The following is a 25,299-nucleotide window of genomic DNA, read 5'->3' as shown; positions in this document are numbered from 1 at the left end:
AGCGTGAAGCATAATCCCGTGTATTCAGGGAGAAAATGCCTAGTTCTTTTACTGTTTTCTGTTGTGGGTTTTTTTTCTTTATGAAGACCAACACGAACTACTTATTTTCTTCGCTGCCACAGTTCTTTTTAAGTAATATACATTATTCTAAAGAAAAACAGCAAAATTGTAGGAACTGTTATAAAAGCCTTATAGCCTTATATTTATTCTTCAAAAATGGTGCACCCTTAATGTTTTTAATCTGTCTCTATTTTTGTGGTGCTCTCAACATCCTCTTCCTTGTCCCTGTTGAGCTCAGCTTCCCTTTGAAAAGCTCTTTGTGCTCCAGTGACCACTTTAAGCTTTCTATTGACAAAATTAAGCTGGACTCCTAATTTATTTTTCCAGTAGAAAGTGTGAGTTGAAAGTGGTCATTGGCCCAAAAACCTATGGTGAGAGCAAAGGTGGTTTTATTGGGAAGGGGGTGTGATGTTTGGTCTCCTTTTCTCTGTCCTTCAATCCCCTTCTCTTGTTATCTTATAACCCTCTTGCTTCCTCTAGGGTTCCTGGAAACTGTAGTTCCTACATCCCTCTCTGAAGTTTCCCTTTTCCAGCCGCACAGCAGCAGGGGTTCCCTTTTTGCAGCCATCTGCTGCAATAAGGAAGGGCAGGCCAAGAAATAATGCTTGGGACCTCTACTGAAACTGGCTTGTGAGTTCATGTTCTGTGCCCCAAAGCTGTGGGAAGACTGACTGAGACATTGGCAATAAAGTAAATGAATGAATGGGATGAGGGAAAGCATGTAGAGCAAAAGTGGTGATTATTAAACCATTCCTTTTCCTTCATGTATGTTTGTGTGCTAAAAATACATATAAACACACATGCAGATGTAATTAAATGTGATGGAAGATAGAGAAATGTCTTTGATTTGGAGATTTAAAGGAATCCTATTTGAATCTCTAACATCCAGATGGCTCAAACAAAATAAAAAAGACACCACTGGGTCTTGCCTTTCTCCAGTAATGCCTAATACATTTAAATACCCAACCTGTAATGAATTCATAGATATGGAGTAACTGGATGACATTTTCTGTAGTCATTACTTTCTCTAAAAATCTCTAGAGATCTGCTATCTCAGTAACCACTCCTAATCAACAAATCTTAATATCAACAAGTATAGGTGTTTGGGTATTGTGAGAAGTTTTGTTTCTGCATCAGTACCTCCTTGCATTTAGTAAGCCTTTCTTTAGGTACCCACAAATTTTTCTTGCTAAAGGTAAGCAGTCAGTTTGAGGCTCTCGGATTAAAACTTCTGTGCTGCTTAAAGGTGTTCTACTTGTACTTGTCTTTAGAAAAATCTGAATGAAATTTTATTTGGTGGGAAGGTTTCATTGCATAAGGCCTGTGGTAACTCTACTCTGAACACCTAATGTGGAGACATTATGCTGGCTTTTAGCAGATAGGGTGAATTTCATTCTTAGTGAATACGACCCAGGTGCTAAAAAGCTATAGCCGAAAGTGCTAGGTTAAAAGCACAAGTCAGCTAGGTACATAAATATTACATGGCTATATCTTTAATGGGTTCCTGTCGTAGACTTGCTTTGTTTAAAGATTTCCATAACCCCGCTGATTTATAGCATCTTTTCTAGAAGTATGCTGTTAGCAGGAAACTCAGTTGAAGCACTTTCAATCATGTTGGAGGATCATTACACTTTCACTTGAATAACTAATTAGTCGCAAGAAATTAACCACTGCTGTTTAGCACAAAAACACTTCCAAGAAGGGCTTTCATTTTTGTTGTGGAAAATAACCTCAGGCTCTTGAGGAGGTGGGCAGAAGGAAGAAATAATGATCCCGCTGTCTTTTAATATAACTTTTGTTTTCAATTCAACCTGGTAACTAGCAAGCAGCATAGTTGTCTGAATAGGGCACTGCACTTGAACTTGGGAGGAATATGTTCTAATCTTGCTGGTCTCATGGATCTGATGGCTGATCTCATCCCATTGACTGAAACTGGTTTAAGGTTCCAAATGCTGTCCTTAAGGCTGTGGGAGACAGAATGAAACTGAGGAAGAAATACATTCATGAATTGGAAGGAAGTAAGAATATAATATGACCAAAGAAAGGATTTAACCAGTCTGTTCATGTCTCTGGAAGTTATTTTTCTTGTTGTGAAATGTGGATCATGCTTAATTAGCATATGAGGGTCTAGTCTGAGTGTCTTGCATAAGAGCTCAGTATTACTGTCATATGCTTTTCACAGCACTGCTAATATAATGTGAGACACAATGAAGTGAGGAAGGAGAATAAAGGGGAACTAAAATACTGAGCGTTTTGCCCCATCTTTCCTAGGGCAAAAACTGGAAGGAAATTGAAAACCGATTGTTTGAGATCTAGATTCTTTTCTAATATACAAAATCTATTTAATAAGGCAATAAGAGTGACGAATCCTGGTCACTTTTTTTCTCTGGAATTGCAATTTCACCCCTGCTATTGGAGAAATATGCATATAAAATATACTTTGATAATGTAGCATCATGCATGTATAAATCAGTTACCACCTTTCAGTCTTCTCTATTGCAGAAGCAGTGAGTTCTTCAAGTATTTGGACAAAAAAGAGTAACGTTCAGTAACATGAGAGCAAAGGGGAGAAAAAGCTTATTGGTATTTAATAGGGTCTGACCTGCCTTCTCTCTGCCCAACTTCCAAGATTAGAAAGTTAATTCTTTGATACATGTATCTAAGATGTGCTGATGCAAAAATGCTGGGGATTATTCAGTGCAAAAAGGGAGTGGGCTACTGTAGTCATGACAAACTCTTCCTGAATATAAAAAGTAAGGGTAGCACTACCCCAGTCCTATAATACTTTTAACTCTTTTTCCCCTCTCTTCTGTTCTTTGCCTTCTTTCCAATGCTTACACTTAAGCCCCTATTTTGGGTACCTGAAGGTTAGGATCAGAATCTCATTCAGCTGTTTATGATTATACTGGATTATCTGCATAGTGTAAGTATCTTCTGAAAATATTCACACAAACCCAGTACTTGCTGGATGTGGGTTGTGTCCTCCCCCAACCTTTTTTTTTTTTTTTTTTGGTGGGTTTTTTTTTTTCTTCCTAGTTTTAAAATTTATTTTATAGGTATATGAGAATACAGGAGAGAGGAAGGTCACATCTGAATGTTTTGGGAGGGGAGGGGGCGAGGAGGTTGGAGGAAAGGTTTACATATATGCATGCCAGGAAATCTAATTTCATGTGGAAAAGAAAGCAGAGCAGCCCTCAGCCCTCTAGAAAGAGGACGTGATTCTTATAGCTCAAAGATTCTTGAGCTCTAGGGCAAGCAACTTCAGATCGGGCATGCTGCCACTATAACAAATTGTCACAAACATAGGCAGGCAAGAGCTTGTGAGCATTTATGTGTGTGTTTACACGTGCAAGTCACTCTGCTTCAGGATAGCTGTGCATAAGAGCTCATCAGGAAAAAGAAAGTGAGGACTTACTGAAAGTTTTTTTACTTTTTTCTAGGAAACTACCTACCAGGCTTTTTAAACCAGTATGTTACCCTGAAACTTCATGCAGGGATCTTCAAAAGGACCAAGGAATTTTGAAAGATCCCCTCCCATGACAATCAGTGGAATTTCTGCTAAAAATTTCAGTTGTTTTTGTCCATCACTGTGAAAAATGCAATCTGAGTGCAGGAGTGTCATAGAAATGTATTTAATTCAATGCAGTGTATGTTTGAGATGAAAACTATGCAATAGCCTGAGATTCTTTTTGTATCTGTGGCTCATCCAAACTACGTAGACGCTCACACTTTGTAGTAATTACAGTTGAATAACATGTAACTGAATATAAAACCATTAACAGACATCCAAGTTATAGGCTGTTGACAGATGTATCAATTTTCCTTTCTCTTTTTTGAACATGTTCTCTGGTTTGCCCTTGTTACCTAATTTTGTTTTACTTGCTTTTCCATTTTGATCTGTAACTGTGCAATGAGTTTAATGTGTCTTCAAATAACTGGTGTTGACTCTAGAGAGTAGTTTCAAACTTCAGTTTGGACTTCTACCTGCAGTTCAGATTGTGATCATTTGAGTTCTTAGATCTAAATCCTGAAATTCTTTCCCACTTGGACACTTTTATTCGTGTCACACCAAATACTGACCTGTTAATATTCAGATACCAGCTGTCCCTTTGCCATGGAAATATATGGTCCTTTGTAGTCTTGCATAATCAAAAGAAGTGGAAAATATGTAGTTTAAAGAAATGTAAATACCTGGAGAGAAGAGAATGTAAGACTCTTCTTAAAAAAAAAAAAAAAAAAAAAAAAAAAAAAAAAAAAAAAAAAAAAAAAAAAAAAAAATACACAAAACCAAAAAAAACCAAAACAAAACACCTTTGCAAAGCAATTAAAACAAATAGGCAACTATGTCTGCCTTGCATTTAAGCTTCAGTTATTGGATGAAATCACAAAATGCAAAAGTGGAGCATGAATGAATTAACAGCAGAATAAACCTAGCCCTCCTTCCTGAGAAAATGTGTCTATACAGGCTGAGTACGTTAAGTCAAGACACCAAGAGAGAGGCAGAGAAACATCACTTAAAGGATCACTTTTAGGGAAAAAGCATGTAACTATGTTCCACTCTTTCCATGAGGAAACTCCTGTGTATTAGTTGTGTGTAAACATAGCTAACTTTCTATTTCAGTAGCTGTGCATGCATGTAATTGAAAAGACCAAGTAAATGAGAAAGTGGGTTGGATTGGTCATGCATTTGAGAATCCTTTCTTTGATTGGGCCTATGCTGAGTAAACCAAATGTGAAGGGATTAGCTCCTGAGGCACGTTACAGGTGATTTCAGACAAATGGAAAGTTTCACTGTGCAAATTGAAAAAAGTTCCAAATTGGAGAGTATGCTTGCTTGCTTCATATAGTCCTAAGATTTATTTTTTTTTTCCCCCCTTTTCCTCTTTTCTCTACCCTTTCCTTCTCTACTGATGACATAAACCAACATTATTTGTCTTCCTTTTTGCTTTCCCAAGGTGTAAGTCTGTAAATATGTCTTTATGCCGATGAGTAAATATGTTTCTGGAAAACTTTACAGTGCATGAGCATTCAAAGTTTGTACATCTCATCGATTGATTCCATTTTGGCATTTAGCAGCAAAACATGGCTGCTATTCTCAAACTCAGCAGTTTTCCCTACAGAGCTGGTAGGTAGTTGATGAACTGGATGTTTCTATAGTTCAAACCTCCTTAAGTGTAATGAATGAGTATATATTCACTATTTTTGTAAGTACACAGACTCATTGGAGTTTTACAGTTCTGAGTGAAAATATGGATAGTTTTATTGGTAAAAAAAAATCTGAACTTCACAGATTATAGTGTCTCATGAAAATTAACAGTCTTTCTGCAGGCTTCTTTGTGCCTGACATGTTTGATATTTATTATAGATGTTTGTCAGAGATGCATAGTCAGAAACTGAATGATGAACAGGGTCTGCATTCTCTTGACTTTGGCATTCAGCCCAGGTTTTATTCATCACTACTTTTCTTTTTTTTTTTTTTTTCTTTTTTTTTTTTTTCTTTTAAAGGAAAAAGTTAAAAAAAAAAAGGTGTGGGGGGAGGGAATAATGTAGTGCTGGGGCTTAGGACTTACTCTTTCTCATTCTTGTGCTTTCCGTAGCACTAGTATCAACTATTCAATCAGCGTCTTTGAAAAGCACCTACCAGACTGCCAGACTCCTGATGCAGAGAAGCTAGATGGTGCCAGAAATCAGTCATTCTGTGCTAAATATTGCTGCTGGCTCCACTCCCTGTCTCTCAGAGTCTGTAGAAGTCTAATCTTCTGTTCTTCAGAGAAAAGATGGCAGGATTTAAAAACACCATCTGAAGCTGCTGTTATGTAACAAATGTCTTGCTATCCTGCGTTGTTAAGGAGTTAAATTGGTCTCTAGTCTCAAGTGGTAGCAAGGCCCTATTTTGTTTCCTTTTGGTATCTTATATTACATGGAATGCTTTGATGCGCAGCTACTGTGTATTTGTCATTCAGTTCTTCACTTGCCAAGACTTCAGTTTAGTCAATTTAGAAATTCTTCTATTTTAAACAAAGTGTTTTGCTGCCAATCAAGTCTAAATATCAATATCAAACTGCCTTGGACATGCACAGAAGGCCAGCCAGGAGAATACCTATAAAGCGGTTTAGCTACCTCCCAGCTTTCACCACCCACATGATGCCTGTACAGAATTGGCACACTGAAAATTCAAATGGTATAATGTTAAAACTAAACTTGGAAAAAGTAATGCTAAAGCTAATGTGCAAACAAATCCTTTCAGAATTGTAAATGCGTCTTCATGGCATTTCCAGTTTTTATAGAATCCAGGGACCTTTCCAAAAATACCAAGAGCCATTTGATTGTATAAGAAAGAATAGAATTAATTTTACAATCACCCTTTCAATATACAAATAACTTTTAGTAGGCATTTAAACCAATCATTACAAAATTAGCCTAGTGTAAATGAGATCAAGCTGCATCATTTTACTTAAATGTGTTCCACAGCTGGCTTAGGTGCTTAACAAGCACATAGTACCTACATTTAAAATTTTAATCCTCAAAACATTTTATTCAGTGCTCACCTCACTATGGAAGTGCCCAAAGCCCCCAGTGACCAAAATATTTGCCAGATGCTTAGGCCAGGCTGGCCTTATTTCAGCATGTCTTGCACAACACGCTGAAGAAGCATGCGGTTCCCTTCCCTTGTGCTTTCTGCTTCTGTGGGCAGTCATTGGAGCAAATCCTAAAGACGAGGGAAGCTGGTGTCTCAATTAACAGGCTGTGGCTGAGCATATTCTCTATTGCCACTTGAATATTTAATTGCTCTTTGCAAATTGTGAAAGCTTATTGAGGAGATGTTTGAGAACATTTTGCAATCAGGATATCTGGTCATAAATAGGGGGGAGGTTTGTGTTCAAAATCCCATTGGTAAAGTTGGAATTTGAATCCAGGTCTTCCATACCCTGAGTAGTAAGCTATTCCAGGAGAGGAAGGCAATAAAAATGCCTGTGACCTTGTCAGTCAGGAGAGGAGTATTTTCACTGCCAGGAGACAGTTCCTGGTCATATTGCTGTACTGGCAACAACATTAAATCCAAAGTTTCAAGGATGCTGTTCCAGGCCTGTAACTCTAACTATTCCCCCACCTGATTCAGGAGCATTCTCTCCAACCTGTGAACTTCTGACAGTCCTTTTACATGCATAGTTTTTTAAGCAATATATATATAAAAAAGTATATCTTATAGCTGCCTAGATATAAATCTTCAGATATTTTGGGTATAGACCCTTGGAAGATTATGTCAACATTTATCATTTCTATGACTTTGGCCCTTTGGTTGCCCTGATCTACCTTTAGGGCTTGTCCCTATTTCCCTTCCCCCCCCCCATCCTCAATTAGGAAATGGATGTCATGATTGTGGGTTTTGGTTGACTCCTCTTATTTTTAACTAAAAGGCTGATATATTCTTTGCTGGATGCTCTGCTTTCTTCCTAGGCCTAATGCTATTGCTCCTTCTGCTGAAGTGACAGCTCCTGCATGATGAGTAACACAGAGGAAATCTCTACGTAGGATATGTCTTCTCCAGCTTGATAACTCTCCACGAAGAGGTTTAGCAGGTAAGCCAGAGCCACAAAATCTGTTTCCATTATCAGAAGATTTAGCTTCAGCTGCTAATTCTGGAACTCCAATGTATAAACCCAGTATTTATGCATGTGACTTTGATAACTGACAATGTTGCCATATGAATTTGAAGGATTTTTAGAATGCAAATTAACTTTTAGCTAAGCCACACTGAAAGTAAATTTGAGAAGATAAAAGAAAATAATATTAATATGTACTAAATTGTAGAGTTTATTTCTGTTTACTACCCTGCCAGCAAGTAGCTGGATGGCCCAGGTGAAAACAGAAGTCTCATTATATGTTACATGTTCTTTTCTGGAGATAAAATGATGGGAAACAGCTCTGAGAGATTTCTTGTTGTAAGATGTTAATGTGGAGAATGATTAGTGTGTGCAACCTGTCACATTCAAGGCAGTTTCTTTTCTGTGTGTTTAAAAAAAAAAAAAAAGGATTTGATAACCCTTATTTTGATAATGTTATGACTGACCTTCACTGTATTGGAGTCTTCAGCTTTGCTTACCTACAAAGTCGAACCTTAAAATGTACTAGGGGGTTTTTTTCTGCTCTGAGTATGCCAGCTAGAGTCTGTCTTAAAAAGTGTGATTTTCCTTTTTACATGGGAACTTTCTAAGAAAGGATTTTCCTTTTAATTGACTTCAGAAGTAGTTAACTGTGTATTTTGAGCTTCCTTATCCATGTTCACCTGCTTAAATATCTTGTTAGACTACTTTAGAAACTTTTTGCTGATTTTTTTTTTTTTTTTTTTTTTTTTTTTTTTTAGTTTTTATTAATCAGAAGATCAGGCAACTGAAAATAATCTAGTTAGTTCTCTCTAATTGCCTTTGGGGGTACTTGGAAAAATTAATTGTAAAAAAGTACTATAGTATGAATCTTGTCTTGCATTTGATTTTGCATTCGTTAATTAGAGAAAATGAAGGAGAACAAATGTTGCTTATGTAAAATGAATGCAGAAACGTGGAAAACATGCCTATTCTTGTGAAAGGTGTGGTGTGCAATAGCTTATGATGCGGTGCAGTTGAAGAGCTGTTATGACTAAGATGGATCCTACCTAATACAGGTCTGGTAGAGCTACTGTTTCTGATTGCATATTTCTTCCCTTCATATTCCCTGGTTCTTCTCCTGCCACTGCAGTACAGTCCTACGTTTTCCCTTCATGGGGGAGGAAAAGTTTATGGGGGAATACTAGTTGGCAACAGAAGCATGCTTCCAGCTGGACTCTAATGATAGAACACAGAAATAAGTTGCAGAAATATACTGCAAGAAGGAAAAAAGGGAAATAATAGCCTTGGGAGCTACCCTTCTGTTGTAAGCTGTGGCAATATAGATTGCATCGCAAGGGGTTACATGTCTGTGACTTCTGACAAGTTGGTAATTATAAACTGAGGATAACTTAGTGCACTGTTTATATAATTTCTTGTTAAACTTGTCATGGATATTCACTTGAGGTGTGATTCTATTTAGATCTGTCTGTTTCATCATACTCCATTCACATTGCTTCCTGGTTTTCTTAAGTTTGGGGATGAGGAGAGGAATTAGAAAGCTTGTCCTAGGCCAGGAAATACAGGCATTTTTCTCAGGACCAGAATGCAGGCATAGATGTTTTTATGGGTTTGGGAAGTTGTTTGGGGTTGCTTTTGATTTCTTTCCTCCTGAAGTATGGCTCTCCGTATTTCTTCCAAATAATAATGAAAATAAATAATGTTTTATCTGCCAGGCACAGGATTAAAAATGTGCAATTAATTTAATTAAAAATTAAAATTTGCAGCTTGAAAAGAGGTGTGTGGATGAGCTCAGCAAAATAGGTCACAGGTTATGTTAATTCGTGTTCACTTCAGAGAAGTATATATGGCAGATTTTCTGATTATAAAAGTAATTATTAAACTGATATGGAAACTCTTTACTGTGGTAGCTTAAATTTTATTCTAATTTTTTAAAAAATAATATGATTTTCATATCATTAAATTTACAACAAAAAAAAAAAAAAAAGCCATAGTTACAGTAGGCCTGCTACAAGTTTCTTTACAGTCCTTTGCATTTGGGTGATGATAAGCAATTGAAATCCCAGAGTGGACAGATAGCTTCTATGTTATTGTCCCCTTCAGTCCCATCACATGTCTCTGAACACTGGCACTTGCTAATTGACTATGCAAGGAAATGATTAAATATGTATGGCTGGATTTTTGAATATACAAATTGGGTATTACAAGTGGTCATGCTACCCTTGCACACAAGTTGAAAAATGGAACAAGGTGAGGAATTTAGGGAAAACAGGCAAACAGGCCTGAAATACTTAAAACAAATGAACACAAAGGTATTTTATCAGGAAATTAAAAATTTGGTCACTGAACAAGACTAAATGTAAACAGGTCTGAATAAAAGGGCATCTTTGAGACAAAACCATAACAGACCTTTTTGATGGTAAAGAGTAAAAAAGGATTTTACAGCATCAAATATTTTTCTGGTTGCTGGACCTCCCAGAGTAAAAACTTTATATGGAGTTGAGAAGCAAACCAAAATATTTTTGCATTGTTTTTGTAAGGGCTTGTTTCCATCAGCACTCCATAAATATCTGATTGAAAATGTATTGACTTAAGCTTTTAATTTTGTGTCTTTCTGTACAAATATTGAAGAATACATGTGTTGGAAAAGTAGTATACCTATTTCATTTTGATACATCCTAAATTGAATAATAAATGACATTTTCCTTGAATTTAAAAACAAGATATACAACCAGGTATAAACCAGAATGTGTTTAATCATTAATATCCCTGGCAATCATGAAAATATATAGTTTAACTTGAAACTTGTAATCTGCAAGAAGGGATATAGAGGGTACAGATCGTTCTCACTTAGTTTTGGTTTGTGATTAAGTGAAGTTCTCTTCCTGTCATCATAATAACCAGTGAATTTCTATAGACGAGGTCAACAGGGATGTGTCAGTAAGTTTGAAGAAGAACCTGATTTCTCAGTTCAGAGCAGAGATAGAGGGGAAGGTATTCTAGTGTTTCCCCAGTAAGCTCTTTCATTTTATACCTGAAACACAATTTACAGCCAGGTATTGGTCAAGCATGAATTAAATCTGTCACATAAAACCGTATCTTCTCAAGTAGGTGTCTGAAGAGAGTACCTAGTATTTTTACTCTTAAAGGCCAGAGATCAAAATCTTTATTGAAACAACTAAAGGAGGTAAACTTTATGCAGAAGATCACAAGTTCTTAAGTCCTCAAACCTAGTTTCTTTTTAATAGATATTTTGGGGGGGTGTTGTCATATTCACATATAAATAGTGAGTTATTCCAGGGGTAGCTTTGGCCTGAACAGTATGTCCTCAGAGTAGGTTTTGAGAAAGACCAATGTTACTTCACTTTGCTCTCAATCAAGACAAATGGGAATTTGTATGCTGACTTTTAGAGTTGAACTTGGGCTAGGCTAAGAACTTCTGTTTTAGGAGGATTTTTCAGATCAAATTGTCAGAACTAACCATCAGTACTTGGAATGAATCGGGTCCAGGCTGACTGCACGAAGTTATGAAGAATCTTTGAGGCAATTCTAATGGATGACAATTTAAAATAACTAAGTATTAGTAAGGCATTAATGAATGTAGTTAGATTAAAACAATGCAAAAACTGAAAGTATCTTCAAAGGATCATCTGTGGCTAGATACAGTGATCATTAATTAATCATTTAATACACTCTTATGCAGTGGTCTAAATTAAATTGAGGGCATTTACCAGGAGTTACCATGGGGGTAGTATGTGACATACTGCAGCTATTTCTGTTTACAAAGGAGACCATAATTCATGAAGAACAGTTAAAGGCTATAGCTAAGACATAGATGTTCTTCCACTTTAGTCATTGGCTGATGATGTAAACCTGTATGTGGAGTTATTAAATGTTTAAGGTTTTGCCTCATATTATTACTGACATGTCAGCAGAGGCTGCTATCTGCATTCTTGCTGATATTTAAAAATTGGTTGGACAAGACACCCAGCACAGGTTAATGCCAGGTCCTGCACTGGTTTGAGGAGGGCACTGGGCTAGGTGAGGGACAGGTCCCTTCTGACCTCACTTATTTCAAGAGTTTCTCTGATTTCAGTCATTTTCAGTATATATTGATGTGGCTTGATAGAACTGCTTCAGAGGCACTTTCATTGATAAAGATATTTCAGACAGTTGAAGACTAGACCTGATTCTATATGTTTTTGTCAGCTGTTTGAGAAAAACTTGTATATCCAAAGGGTGCCCTGACCTTTCTAAATAAAGGTCAGGAATAATAAATACATCTTTTTGACTACTGACACTTGGAAACAAACAAACAAAACCACCCAACGTTATTGATCTTGATATGTGTGCATGACTTTCTCCAATGCCTACAGTGTGGTGGGTATTTGTTGTAGTAGTTTGCCTGTGAGAAGGGGTGGGTGAATAGCTGGGGGAAGTTTTGTTCTGTTTGCATACTCTATCCAATGCCAAATCATTGTAGGTTTGGATGACACAAAATAGAGAAAATTTTATGGACATAAATGGGCATAAAATGGGACATGACATTGGAGGGGTGAAATGAAAGAAAGCAGCTCACTCTTTAAGGTCACTCTTAAATTATACTGGTTTCCTTTAGAAAAAAAGTAAACTTATTTCAATATTTGAAAAGAAAATTGTAGGCTCATTTCTCTCCCTCCCCCACCCCAACCCCTCTTTGTGTGGTGGAAACAATTTTAAAAGTTCAATTAAACTGTTGAATATATTCATTTGCCCTAGATAACCTTGCCAAGTTTAGAACATGCTTAAAAAACTTTGTGGATTCTTGATATTTAGCTCTTCTGAGTTGAGATTATGCCTTTATTAAGCAAAAATCACTCATATTTTGCGTAGGGCATAAGAAATAAGCCAATACCGAAGAAAATTGGCTGACTGTAGTTTAACAAAATTAGTTTTTTTTCTTAGTGTGAATACTGTGAAACTGTAACTTGAGAGTTTGAGTGTTCAAACTGATGAACTGCATGTAATTTACATTGCAGAAAATAGGGAATTATGGAATCCTAAAAATTCGTCATTAGATAAATCCTTTCACCCTAAGTGGATATGGCTGTTTGAGAGCTGTAAGCAGCAGAAGAACTTATAGAACTTATAGGAGCAGACCTGCCCCCCAAAAGGTTTTGTAACCTTGAAACAAGCTTTCCTTGGTCTTTTGAGGTGGAGAAAAGGTTTTCAATGTAGACCAAAAGTCTGAATTGAGTACCTAGCTCTATTAGTGACTTCGTATGACCACTTTAACATTGTTATTAGAATAATTTGGAAACAGGAATGCCTCAGATTTTGTCATGCAATTGTTTAGAAATTTGAATTTATTTTTTCAAGATGCTGTCAATGTGAAAGTTGTTGTTTAATCAATATTTGCCATTGTGAATAACTGTACATATTGTACACGTCAATAAATACCTCTTTCTGGAAAACAGTGTTAAAGTACCTCTGGACTATTTTACTGAAAGTGGAAACAAAAAGTATGTAATACTTAAAAAAAAAAACCCAAAACCCAAAGAAATGAAGAAATGCCACCTGATACAGTTTAGGTGTTAGTTTGTTTTAAAGCACTTGATTTCTGTCTGTCTCCCTAACCATATTCTATATTTTTATTTTAAATTGTTAATGAATGTTTATCTGGCTCTGTACTACTTGTTCCTCTAAAAATTTTGTTGGTCTGAACAGGAGTCTTGACTATGTGATGAATGAAGTGTGTGGCAGCTGACTAAGAAATTTCAGTGGAGTCTAAAGATAGGCTTGTCTCTTGTATCTATTCTTTGGGAGAGAAAAAGGGTGATTGATGAGAAGTACAGTATATGAAAGAACAGTTAAAACAGACACTGACATTATGATACAGTGTCTCATCGGGTGATGTGGTGTTTTGACTACATGGCTGCAGCAGGTCTGTAATTTAAATGCCACACAAAAAGCAATAGTACGGAGACAGAAATACTGTAAAATCTCTAGGTATGTACTTACAATGCAGATGAAATAGCCCTTCGAACCTGTGGTGCCGAATGTTGTCCAAGTTACCATTCTTCCATGAGGAAAGCAGATTTTGTTTTTGTGGTGGTTTATTTCTTCCCCTCCTCCTAGCACAGACAGACATTTTCTGTTCAGATTGCTTGGCTTGTATCACTACAAAGATCCCAGGCAAAGGGAGGCAGCTTGTATTTTGCCTAACTCATGTCCCGTTCACACATTCAGTACAGAATTCGCTATTGTGAATAGTCATGACTATGTTTTCTTTGTGCTTGTTGGCTTTTGAATATGCTTCTTTATACTTTTACTAAAGTAGCCCACAGAACTAATTTCACCAGAAGCTATTGGTGTTTAGATGTAACAGAGTTACACATAGTCCTGTGACTGCATTCTGGTTATAATATCTCATTTGTTTCCACTCGGCTGCTGTAACATTCTCTGCCTTTGTTCCTTCCCTTTCTCTACCTTTTTTCTTTAACTCTATTTTAAATTATAACTTACTTTATTTTGCTTATTGAGCCTAACTGTGTGGGTAAGCACGTTTCCGTACCCTCACAGAAGCCAAACATTTAATGCACCTTAGTGTAATGTATGCTGTAATTGTTTGCCAAATTGGAGTGAGTCTTTCCAGAAACAGTTCCTGATTTTTGAGGACCTTGCAAAATGTGCACAATATGTTAATTGTAAAGCTTTCTTTAAGCATGTATTTCAAAAGGGAGAAAAAAACGCCATGTAAGTGAAACTCATTTAAAGTGCTTTGCCATTTCTAGCAGGAGACTGTCATAATAGTTGCATTATTTCTTTATACTGATAGAATGCAAACAGAAGAATGTACTGTTTGTAAATTGCACTTAGGCATTTTTTTTTTCTTTAAACTCTTTCCTTCTATATAAATCTGGTGCGATACCACATATATGCTAGCTGTTTCAATTTTTAGCTAAGTCAATGGACTCAAAATATTCATGCAGTGCTTACAAAGTTAGCTACAATAGTAATAGTTGCTAAAGGGATAATTAGGGGGTTTCAGAAAAGTTGTCTCTTTATAGCATAAGCCCCAAGTACTAAGTGTGGTAAATATTGCATGTATGTATGCCTTTCTTTTCTTACTTTAAAACAAATTATACCTAAAATTCAATACATATTTCTCTGCTAAAAAATTACGTAGATCTGCTTTTTACTGACGGTAAAGAGAAGTAAAGAAAAATAAAGCTACTGCATTAAGTTACCAGTATCTTAGCAGAAGTTTTTTATTGAGAAATATCTTTATCTGGTTTCTGTCATGTGTAGCTACCTCTTTGAAGCAGACTGTAAATAAAATACAAAAAGATGCATTGGCCAAGTGAAAGTAGTTATCTATTGTTTTATTCCTTTCTGAATATTAATGAAGAGAAAGTTTGTTTAAACACCAATGCATGGCTACTACAGTCAGTAGTTTTTAGTTTTGACAGGGGACAGAGGGGGCAGAAGTGTTTAGTGGCTCTAAATAAAGCTTAATGACAGGCAGTCCAAGACTTTAGAAATAGTGTCTGCAAGTTGTAAATTTCATAAGGTTAAGTTTTCTCAACTTCTAACAGCAAATGTAACAGATATAACCTTGGAGTATGTTAGGGAACCTCACCACTTCTAGCTTTTCTTTTGTAGTGATAATTGTTTTCTTTCTTACTGTTATTTGGAAGTGTCATAGAGTATCAAAATTCCCAATATCGAGGTATAAGTATTGAAAACCTGTCTTTCCTTCATTTCTTCTTCCTATATTTATTGCTAGTTTCTTCTTTCACTGTCCTGCCAGTGTACTGATACCTCTTTTTTTTGTATTTTTTTCTGCATAGCAGGAATCACACAGACAGAAATGAGATTTCTTGTATTTTTGGTTCCTGCTTTACTTTTTTTTTTTTCTTGCTATCTCAATGGAATCATTATTTACAAAATCCTTTGACTTAGCGTGACTGAATTACTTGCTATGGCTAGTCACAGTGATTAAATCAACCTACAGTGTGCACACTATTGGGGGGGGGGGAACCCAGCACAGTAGTTCAAATACCTAGAGGCCTTTGACTTAGTGCTGAACTTTCCAAATTCAGTGTTTTGCAGACCTGTGTGTGTCTGCAAGTAGCTCATGGTTTTTCGTGTACTATTTACACAGATGTGCAACCTGCAAGTGTGAATTTCGGGTAGACTTCTGCTTCTTTTATTTCCATTGTGTCTTTCCATGTAAGATTAAAATTATGAGAAATGCTTCTATTGTAAATGTAGAATTTACAGAAGTCAATTGCTGAAAGTAGCATTGAAGGGCACTATCTACTTCCAAAATTCTTACAGGTTTGCTTGTGACTTTTGACAAATAATGATTTCTTTCTTAGCATCCTTGTCACAAAGGCTTGGCCAGGAAGGCTAGAATTCTTTTCTCTAGTTTTTGAAACCCATAGAAAGCTAGAATTTATGTAGTGCTTCATCACCTATGCTAGAATCTCCTTAAAGTTAGTGGAAGTGTTTTTAAGAATAGTAAGAGTCAGGAAGAGCTTAATGGTGTTGTAACAGGTGCTCACAAACCAAATTGCTAACTGTGATGGGTCACAGACTTTGGAAAAAAATCTGATGTTTTAATATTATATCCATAATCTTCAACAGTTGCAACATGTTCTAGTAGGAAATTTAGGAGAAATGCTAGAAAAATTTGCAGTATATTTGCATCCGCTTCCCTCACTTGACCTTAATGTTCTTCATAATGCTCAAGGGATTGGGCATAACTACTAGATGATTTTTCAGAATGGAAGAAACTTTGAAATTACAATTCTTTTAAATATTTCTGAAATAGTCATATATTTGTCCATGTTATATTATTAACAGCTTTGAAACTGTTAGCCTGAATAGCACAGAAGCAGGATTCTGATTTTTTTTTTTTTTTTTTTTTTTTTGTATCAGTGTAACTTCTGCCCTCAGGATCAGACAATATATACTTCATGGCAACGGACTGGGTACTGATCTCTTAAATGCAATACGATTGCTGATATTACCTCAAAGACTGAATCAAAGAAGGAATTATAGTCTTTAAACTAATGTTGCCTCTGCTCCTTTTCTGTACTCTGGAAACTTTCAACAACATAATCACTGGAAAAAATAATCAGTTGCTGACAAATGGAAAAATAAATACAAAGAAACCAAAAAGCTCAAGGATTAACTAACAATTTAGTTAAGAGCATTTGGAGATGCTAGGATGGTGCGCACATACTTCACACAGAATAGATAGATAATTGAGTAGTATCTAGTGCTTACAGTTCTAGGGTATTTTAGAATATGTTCTACCATGGTTGAATGTGCATGAGTTAAAATTTCTTGAACATGCTCATGACTGGGTCAGGGCTGATCCTGAATTCCTTTCACACCTAATTATTCCATTAAATGCTGCAGATATTCTGGTTGTGGATTATCTTGGTTTAAATCATCACTACACATCACGTAAATAATTTTAAATGCCTTAGTGAGCAGTTAATCAAGGGAAGAAAGCTTCTTGACTGCTAACTATAACTGACACTTGTGGAAGAGGAGGAAAGCCTATGAATTTCTGTTCTGTCCCAAAACTCTGTGTGGCTATTTCTACTTGCCTAATTTGTTTAGCCTGAAAAAGGCGTTTTGTTTGTTTTGGGGGTTTTTGTTTGCTTGTTTTTTTGGTTGATTTAGTTTTTTTTTTGTTTGTGGTTTTTTTACAAGATGTAGCAAAACAGGGCCTTGATCCTGGTTCCAGGTGGTGATGCTGATGTACTATTGTAATAGAAATTTGTAATCAAGATTACAAATCAAGCTCTGCCTTCAGGATGAAAATATGGAGATGATAACTCGTGGATTCCTAGAATCCTGCTTGGCTGGAGAAAGACTGGAGGGCTAACATGGTTTTAAGAGTATGGAGAAAAGGATCTTCTCTCCTTCTGGGCATGTATAGTTGAACACTCGCTTTTCTTTGTTGTCTAGGTTTATTGCTAAATGCTCAAGCAAGCCTGAAGGCATTTCCTAAATGAGGCTGCAACTGTATAGCTTTTAAACTCAATTAGCCCTCTTCTGTTTTCTACATACTGCATCAATTACAATCGAGTTTACTTGGCTATGTGAAAAAGGAGAGGTGTGGGGACCTCGTAATCAGTGCCTCTTTCCCCATATTGTGGTGGAATGGCTGCATTTTATGTGGCCCTTACGCAGCAGCAGGTACCTCTCCAGAATCTTAAAATGTAAATTGTTCTTAAAGGGGAAGGTGCTGGGGAAAACCAATAAACATTCAACAGTAAAGAAATAAGTGAGTTAGCTTCCACTCCCTGACATGAGACTCCTTCAGAGTAGAAAGAATACCAAACTGGGCTATTCATTGTGTACTATCGACATGATAGGTTGGCCCAATGTGTTTCTTCCACACAGCAGTCTTCTGAGGCTTGTGGTCTTCTGTAAAATGCAAACTTGGGAGAAAGCAATCCTACCACAACTATTACTAATACCAGAAAAGTGTCCTAAGAAAATTGCTATTCACAGGAATAAGAACAGATTAGAGTGTATTTAACAAAGCAGTATGAAATACATTACCATTAAAAAGGAAAAAAATGTAACAAAATTGAAGATAAAACACCTAGTAAGTGCTTGAAAGAAAATCCCCTTTGTTAGAGTTCAAGCACAAGAAAATACTTGGCCTGTTTTGAACAGCAGTGTTTTTAAAACATGCTTTTGTTGGATCACAATCTTCTCTCTCTCCTGTTTGATCTAAAAGTCCAACTGTGTTAATTTAACAAATTAACGTAATGTATTAAGCTTGTAATATGATTAAAGGTATTACTGGAACTTTATAGAAAGAATGTTTTTTCTCATTCTGTTAGGAGTTTTTCTGTGCAAATGCAGATGTATACAAAACTAGCTACATTGGCTGAAAATTTAATCTCTTTTTTTTTCTCCTGTGGGGAAAACGCAAGATGTTTTGAAGAAATATATTTTTCACTGGACTTTTTTCTGGGAAGGCCTTTTATGTGAGGAGAAGCAAGAAGACCCCTTGCTGCCCTGGAATGGTTGATAGCCTGGTGGTTTTGGTGTGCCTCTGGAATGTCAGAGCTCTGTTGTTGTTGGAGAGGGGCCTGGAAACCTGGGTTTCCGATACTCTGTGTGAAAGTCTTAATGATCAGACTGCTATCTATCTGGAAAGCAATCACACTGCCTAGTTTTTCTCCTTCTCATTCCTTTATTATGATCTCCTTTCCTGAAAAAAAAAAAAAAAATTAAAATCATTTAGTCATACCTCTCCTTAACGGGGGGAGGATGATAAAAATGTTTTTCTCTCTTTGAGAAATAGGTATTCTTTTCTAACCAGTCTTTAACAGTAATGCAGTGATCCAATGTTCATGTTGCCTAGTAAAGAAAAAATTATAGTGATATAGTGTTCCCTTTGCAATGATATGAAACAGCCATACATGTATGGAGAGAAAGACACTGTAGCTGTGGCTGAAGAGCTCTGTTTGGAGCAATTAAAAATTCTTGTATTTATTCCACTGAGTCTTGCAAAGAACCATCTTGCTGTCTGTGCACTTGTATTTGTACGTAATATTTCATTTTATTTACTACAATAAACTAGAAAACAAACGCTAGAACTAGTGCTGTTAATGTGAGGACTGCTTTAAAATACAAAACTAACCAGAAAAAAGTGTGTGTGGGGGGGAAATTCCTGGTGACAAAGCTGAAGTGACTCTTTGTGGAAGAGTAAAAAATAGTCAGTCTGATATATCTAAATCTCTCTTTCATTCATACAAAACCATGCAAAACTTTAGCTTACTTTTATTGTTGATTATCACAGCAGCTCTTTTGAAGTGCAAATGCTAACTGAAATTAGGGAAATGTCTTTCAATAAGTTCAGCATGCATGGTAAGATACTGCAAATTATTTTTGTATATACTTGAACACAGGTATGTTTGGTTTGCTTTAAAGTTTCAATCAGTGGGGAAAGAAAGGTGATGGTTGGATCATGCTTCCACAGGATGCACCTCATTTTTTAGTACTTAATGTTTAATGTTCATCACTCAATGTGTTTTCAGGTGTGCTTCTGAATCATTACTCTACAAAAAGAAACAGACATTTCTGTCCATCTCCAGATGGGTTTCCACCTTGTTAAAAGATTGGTGCTTTTCTCCTTTATTCTTTAGAAAAGATAATTTTTAGTTAGATTCTGCCTTCCAGATAAGCTGATCCTCATTTTTAATCCAAGGGAACAAGAGGAGATAGCATTGGGGTATATTTGATCTCTTTGAAATATTTCATCTTGTCTTTTAAAAAACTCAGAGCTATAACTTTCTCTTGAAAGGCTGCTGTGACATTCAGATATTTGTTGGCTGGACTTGAAAGTATGCTTTAGATAGTGTTTAGAAAAATCTAGTGCCCCATAAGTGCAATACACAATAAAAGGAAGTAATGTTCAAGACCTATTGTGTGTGGATTGCCGCAAACTGCTTTTGCTCTTAATGCTTTCAGCTTGCTGACCTGGAGAAAAGGTTGTTTCTACATTTTATTCTAGTTACCTATCTGAAACTCTTAATTTTGGGTCCTTTTTTTGTTTCACTTTGACCTGATTTTACAGTGTTTAGAGCTTTCTAACACGTGTGCAATGAACAGCTGCACTACTGAGTTCCTGCAGATGTTGAGAGCCAGTATGACTTTTATAACTACCTCTATGATGGTCAGTCATGGAAACCTTGATTTAGGAAACAAAAATTGTATTAAGTCATGGAAGTCTTCAAATGTCCTGACCTAAACCTACAGAAACACAGTATGGTATTTTCTGGCACTCTGTGTACTGAGCTCTTGGATGGCTTTCTTCTGTGACTCCTAAACACATTAGATAAAGTTTGGAGCCATCCAGTAATTGTATGTTCCAAGTTCCTTTCCATATCTACAGCAATCCTGTTAACGTTACCTCTTTTAAAGCTCTTTGTTAGTACATATCATCAGATAAAAGGCTATGTACTCTGGATTTCTGTTCTGTAAAAGTCCATGAAACACAGTATTACAGGCTGACTTACTTCTGAGCTTAGTTTTACTGAGGGTTATAGCGGGCTATTAACAACTACAGATATGGCATTTTTGACTTCCTAATTTGGGGGGAATTTTTCTTATCAGATCACTTGTTTTCCTGATTCCTTCATGTATGAGCTTGTCTTAAAGGAGAACAATCTCTAAATATTTTCTTCATTATGAGTTTGAAACATCTATTAATCTGAAAATAATTTTAGATATTATATATCTAAGTATAATATATGTTGAAATAATATATTATTTCAACAGTCAACTGTTGAAATAGCAGTCATGTCTATTTGTACTTTGGTATCAGAATTTCATATACATAAAATTCATAATTGAGTTTCTTTTCAAGGTTAATTTCAGAAAGAAAAACCTTGCAGACCTGTGTCAGTGCACTTATCTTGGAACTAAGATGGACGTTAGAGTTGTATCACAGTATGTGTGTACGTGCATGTCTGGAGGGGGGAGTTAAAGTGTAGCAGCATTCTTTCCCATGGGTGTGTTATGCAGGATTTGATATCTTATTTCATATAAGTTTGAGCTGGATTTGATGTTCTCTTTAGAAAAAGTAAAGTGTTTTCTAGACCTCCTAGACCTTTTTCTCCTTTCTCTCACCTCTTCCTTCAAATCACCATATCATAGGTGTGTATGTCGGCCTTTTTCTTTTTATGGCAGTTGCTAAGTAATGCTGCCCAGTTTGCAGAGTCAGAAATGTAATCACTCTGCACAGCATTTTTAGAGACTGAGATTGAAAAGGAAATAAATAACAAAATTAGCACTGCTGGTCAAGAGTTGCAACGAGGTATTTTCCAGGGGAAAGAATAGTAACCATAAAGCCAGCACTCGTCAGTCTTATTCTCTGTGCTGGGGCACAGCATTGTCTTTTTATCCCTTCCTTATGTCCCACCAAAAAAACCTTGGCTGCAGGACCCTCCAGTTTGGGGAGAATTAAAAATATGAAGAGTTAATTACTTTTAAAGAGTGAAGATTTCTAGCTATTTTCCTTGCTAAGATAGAATACAAACCATAAACTAATGGTAAATGTCAACTAACCGCTAGACTTGAAAGAACCAGCAGCTGGCTTCTGCTTATGAAGCAGAGAAACTGTGTGGGAGGAGATGTAAAGAATCTCCTCAAATACCCACTCTAACAGAGGGACAGCGGGGGAGACAGTACTGATTATGGGTTTTAACCTTTAGAATTCTTTTGCTGTTCGCTCATATTCTTGACTTCTATGAAAATGCAAACTACGAATTGATTTGCTTCAGGTAAAGGTATTGGATAAAGACCCTATGCTATCCGAAATAAACTTCCAATTAAAAATGGGGCACTTAATTTGCCTGTATCAGTTTCATCTGTTAATGATTTATGGTATGGATCTCAAAGATTTGAGATGTATTTGATGAATAATTGTTTGCAACGAGCTTGAGCGTGCCCGAGATCAGATGCAGTATTTCAATATGGCAACATTATTAACAAAATTGTTAGAGAGTACTGAAATGGTAACACTGAAAAAAAAGTATCTACCACAAATCTGAAATTATGAGCTGTTCTGAGTACAAATATACATAGTGGAAATAGATTGGGTCATATGCATTCATGATGTATAAACTGAAATCAAAAACAGTCCACAGGTTTATGCTAATATAAATTGAGACAAATTCTAGGTCTGCCACACTGTTTGACCTAAAAGCTGTTTGAGTAAGGCTGCTAATGCTGCTTCTACTTCTAATAGGAAGCCTATACCTGCTGTCGAGGAAACAAAGGGGTTTTTTAGAGTGGTTTTTAAGTAATTTTTTCAATAATTCATAGATCTTTCATCACTCTTTGATATGGAAAACAATATACAGCCTCATTAGTTCATGGCACAATGATTTTTTTAACTTATTTTTAGAAGATTCAGGGTAAGCAGACCAAAACTGAAGAGAAGCTTTTTTTCTGAAAATAGTAAATTACAAGACACTTAATCAAAGTATCTGAAAAATGTGGTGGCAGTCTGTCTGTTTTTTAAACAACGTTCTTTATCTAGATGCTGATTTTACAGGACAGATGAAACTACTTTCAAGGATTGGCAAATATTGTTTGGTGTGGGAAGATTGTTTTTACATGTTTGATGAACAACATTCATGGAAAAGAAAAAAAGAAAGACTAGAACTGTAACTCTGTTATTTCACCTGTTCTTCTTTTAGAAGTGTCCTTTCTTGTTTGCTGACAACTCCCACTATGGAGCACTTGTCCACAGTTCTAAGAATTACTATTAACTCCCCAAGATGGGGGTGGGAAATTAGAACTGGTGAACAAGGGCTTGGAAGTATACCAGCTGGAGGATATTTGTGACAGATAAGAATAGCAGGAAGAGAGAGAGAGAAAAAAAGAAATGGTCAGCACTTTTGGCTTCTTAAAAGTGGGGTGCAGATGACTTGCTGTTATGTTTTTGCAATGTCTTGTTTCCAGACTGCTGGCTTAGTCAGCCACATCTTTAATTTGCCTGGTCTATAACAGCTGCTTCTGCTGCTACCACAGAAAGAGAAATTATAGTTTCCAAGCCTTCATTTTATCCCTCTTACCTATAATCCTCAAGTTCCAGTCTGTCTGACCACTTGACTAGGCTTTTTAATTAGCAGATCTTTTGGATGGGAGGCCTTAAATATGTTTTGCATATACAGAGACGCTAAACAGCATTGGAAACTCTTGATGAGATGAAAAACATCCTGCTGGGAATATAAAATGGCACATAGTGCCTAGAATAATGATTTCTATAATTGAGATTTTCTTGTGCTATATTAGAAGGCACCATTTACCTGCGGTCCTGTTCTCATGAAAAGAAAAAAAAGTTTAGCCAGTTAAAAACTCATCTGTTTAATTCAGTCTCTACACTGTTCTCTTGATTCCTCTGAGGAAGGCTTATGGCTTTGGCACTAAATATACAGAAAGCCTGAGATGAAAACTAGCATTCAAGTATTCCTGTTCAATCAGTGATTTGTATCAAGTAAGCACTCACTTAATTTGCACAAATGAGGCAGGTGGAGTTTCATAATGATCTTTTCTTTGTACTTGAGACCACAGTGCTGCCTGACCATTTGGCTGAGGTGGCACACTGTTAATGCAGTGCTAATAAACAACATAGTATGTGAAGGTTCATTCTTCTGTGGAAGATAATAGTTCTCACTGTTGCAAGTATCTTAATGTAATTAAGAAAACAGCTTGTTTTAATCATTTACTAATTGTATGGCACAACCAACTAATCTCTGGGATGTACCTTGGAGACCTGATAACATGTTTCATCGACCTCTGGGGAACTGACACAGACGATGTCGGTCAAATTGCCCTCAGTTCACTTCCTTTGCTGGTCTGCAGCTCTGCGGTGATTTGTCTAGAAGACAAAGAAATAAATGATTTGGTGTGATAGTTTAGGGTAAGCTCAGTAGATCAGCTGATAATTGGTCTTGACATTACCCAAGGAAAAATTGCTAGTGTCGTTATAAAGGTCTGAGTGTTTTTGTACTATTTGTACTAATTCTTTTCTTTGTGGTTTTCTTTTTCTTTTTTTTCTTTTCCTTGGTAAAATATGTTGTTTCAAGTTAGCTCTGACTGAAATTAGATTATTTAGCATACTAAATTAAGACATAATACTGTGAATAAGCCTTATTTTCAATAATTTAAACATCATAAATACATAGGTCTGATATTTTGTTTCATGCTGTTCTGATTTGCTATTCTTGTGAGATTATTCAGAAATATGAAACAAACAAAAAATTACCAAAAAACAAGATCTAGGCTTACTTTTCTGAGTTGCAGATTAGTGTTGATAAGATCTGTCTCCGAAAGCTCAAATATTAAACCTGTGTGCATCAGTTTTTTTCCACAATATAGTTTTAAATTCGTTTTCTGTCCAAAAGAAAAACAAATCCCACTTAAATACTCAAATACAGGTCTTGGTAATAGTCTGATCTTTATTGGTACCATGCACCAATCCTGATTAAAATCTGTAAAAATCAGCTCTGAAAATTGTTTTCCAGCCTTAGCCTGCAATGTTCAAATGCACCTGAGGAACTACATAAATGACTATCCCCTGTCCCTTAAGTGCGGTGGGTTAGATGGGATTCCCAAAGTCTTTTAAATTCTTGGCATTCAGGGTTGAAAATGCCAGGGCTCAAGTAACAAATATTTCAGTTGCTTGTTGAAGTGACTCTATTAAATTGGACTCATCTAAATAAGTCTAGTATCGAGTAAGTATGGTATATTAAATCTAAAAAGAAATATTTTCAATTTTATGGTTTTCAGTGGTCTAATGATGACTTTTTGAAGAGCCTGTGGTCTGAAAAATACTGTAATTACACAGCATCTGCTTAAAAAGACTGTTCTGTAGTATTAACCTTCATGTAGTTTCACGGAAGACATTTTCAGAATTTTGGATCCATCTTGTTTAGCTACACCTTCTCCATTATGATCAATGGAGAAAAGTACAAGTTGGAAATCTTTTAATACCTTTTGAAAAATCTCACATTTATTTGCCTATTTTATAGGACATGAAAAAAACCTGCCACCCCTCAGGGAATTAAAGTACAGTGCTTTAATTACATAATGCCCATTAATG

At 36.1% G+C, this 25,299-nt stretch overlaps 1 long non-coding RNA gene across 6 annotated transcripts in view; it reads right to left on the bottom strand.

Moving 5' to 3' along the window:
• LOC115611449 overlaps positions 1–25,299 on the bottom strand; it is a 64,343-nt gene that overhangs the window by 9,283 nt on the left and 29,761 nt on the right. For 4 of the 6 annotated variants that reach the window (XR_003992584.1, XR_003992585.1, XR_003992588.1 and 1 more), the window contains exons 2-4: positions 23,962–24,075; positions 13,665–13,777; positions 4,141–4,251 (exon numbers count right to left, since the gene is read on the bottom strand). This is a non-coding gene — a long non-coding RNA (uncharacterized LOC115611449). The remainder of the gene's footprint in view (positions 1–4,140; positions 4,252–13,664; positions 13,778–23,961; positions 24,076–25,299) is intronic. The other 2 variants (XR_003992587.1, XR_003992586.1) reach the window with 2 other exon arrangements.

This window comes from Strigops habroptila, chromosome 8, assembly GCF_004027225.2.
Source record: "Strigops habroptila isolate Jane chromosome 8, bStrHab1.2.pri, whole genome shotgun sequence".
NCBI classification, from domain to species: domain Eukaryota; kingdom Metazoa; phylum Chordata; class Aves; order Psittaciformes; family Psittacidae; genus Strigops; species Strigops habroptila.
This window is presented reverse-complemented; position numbering and strand designations above follow the sequence as displayed.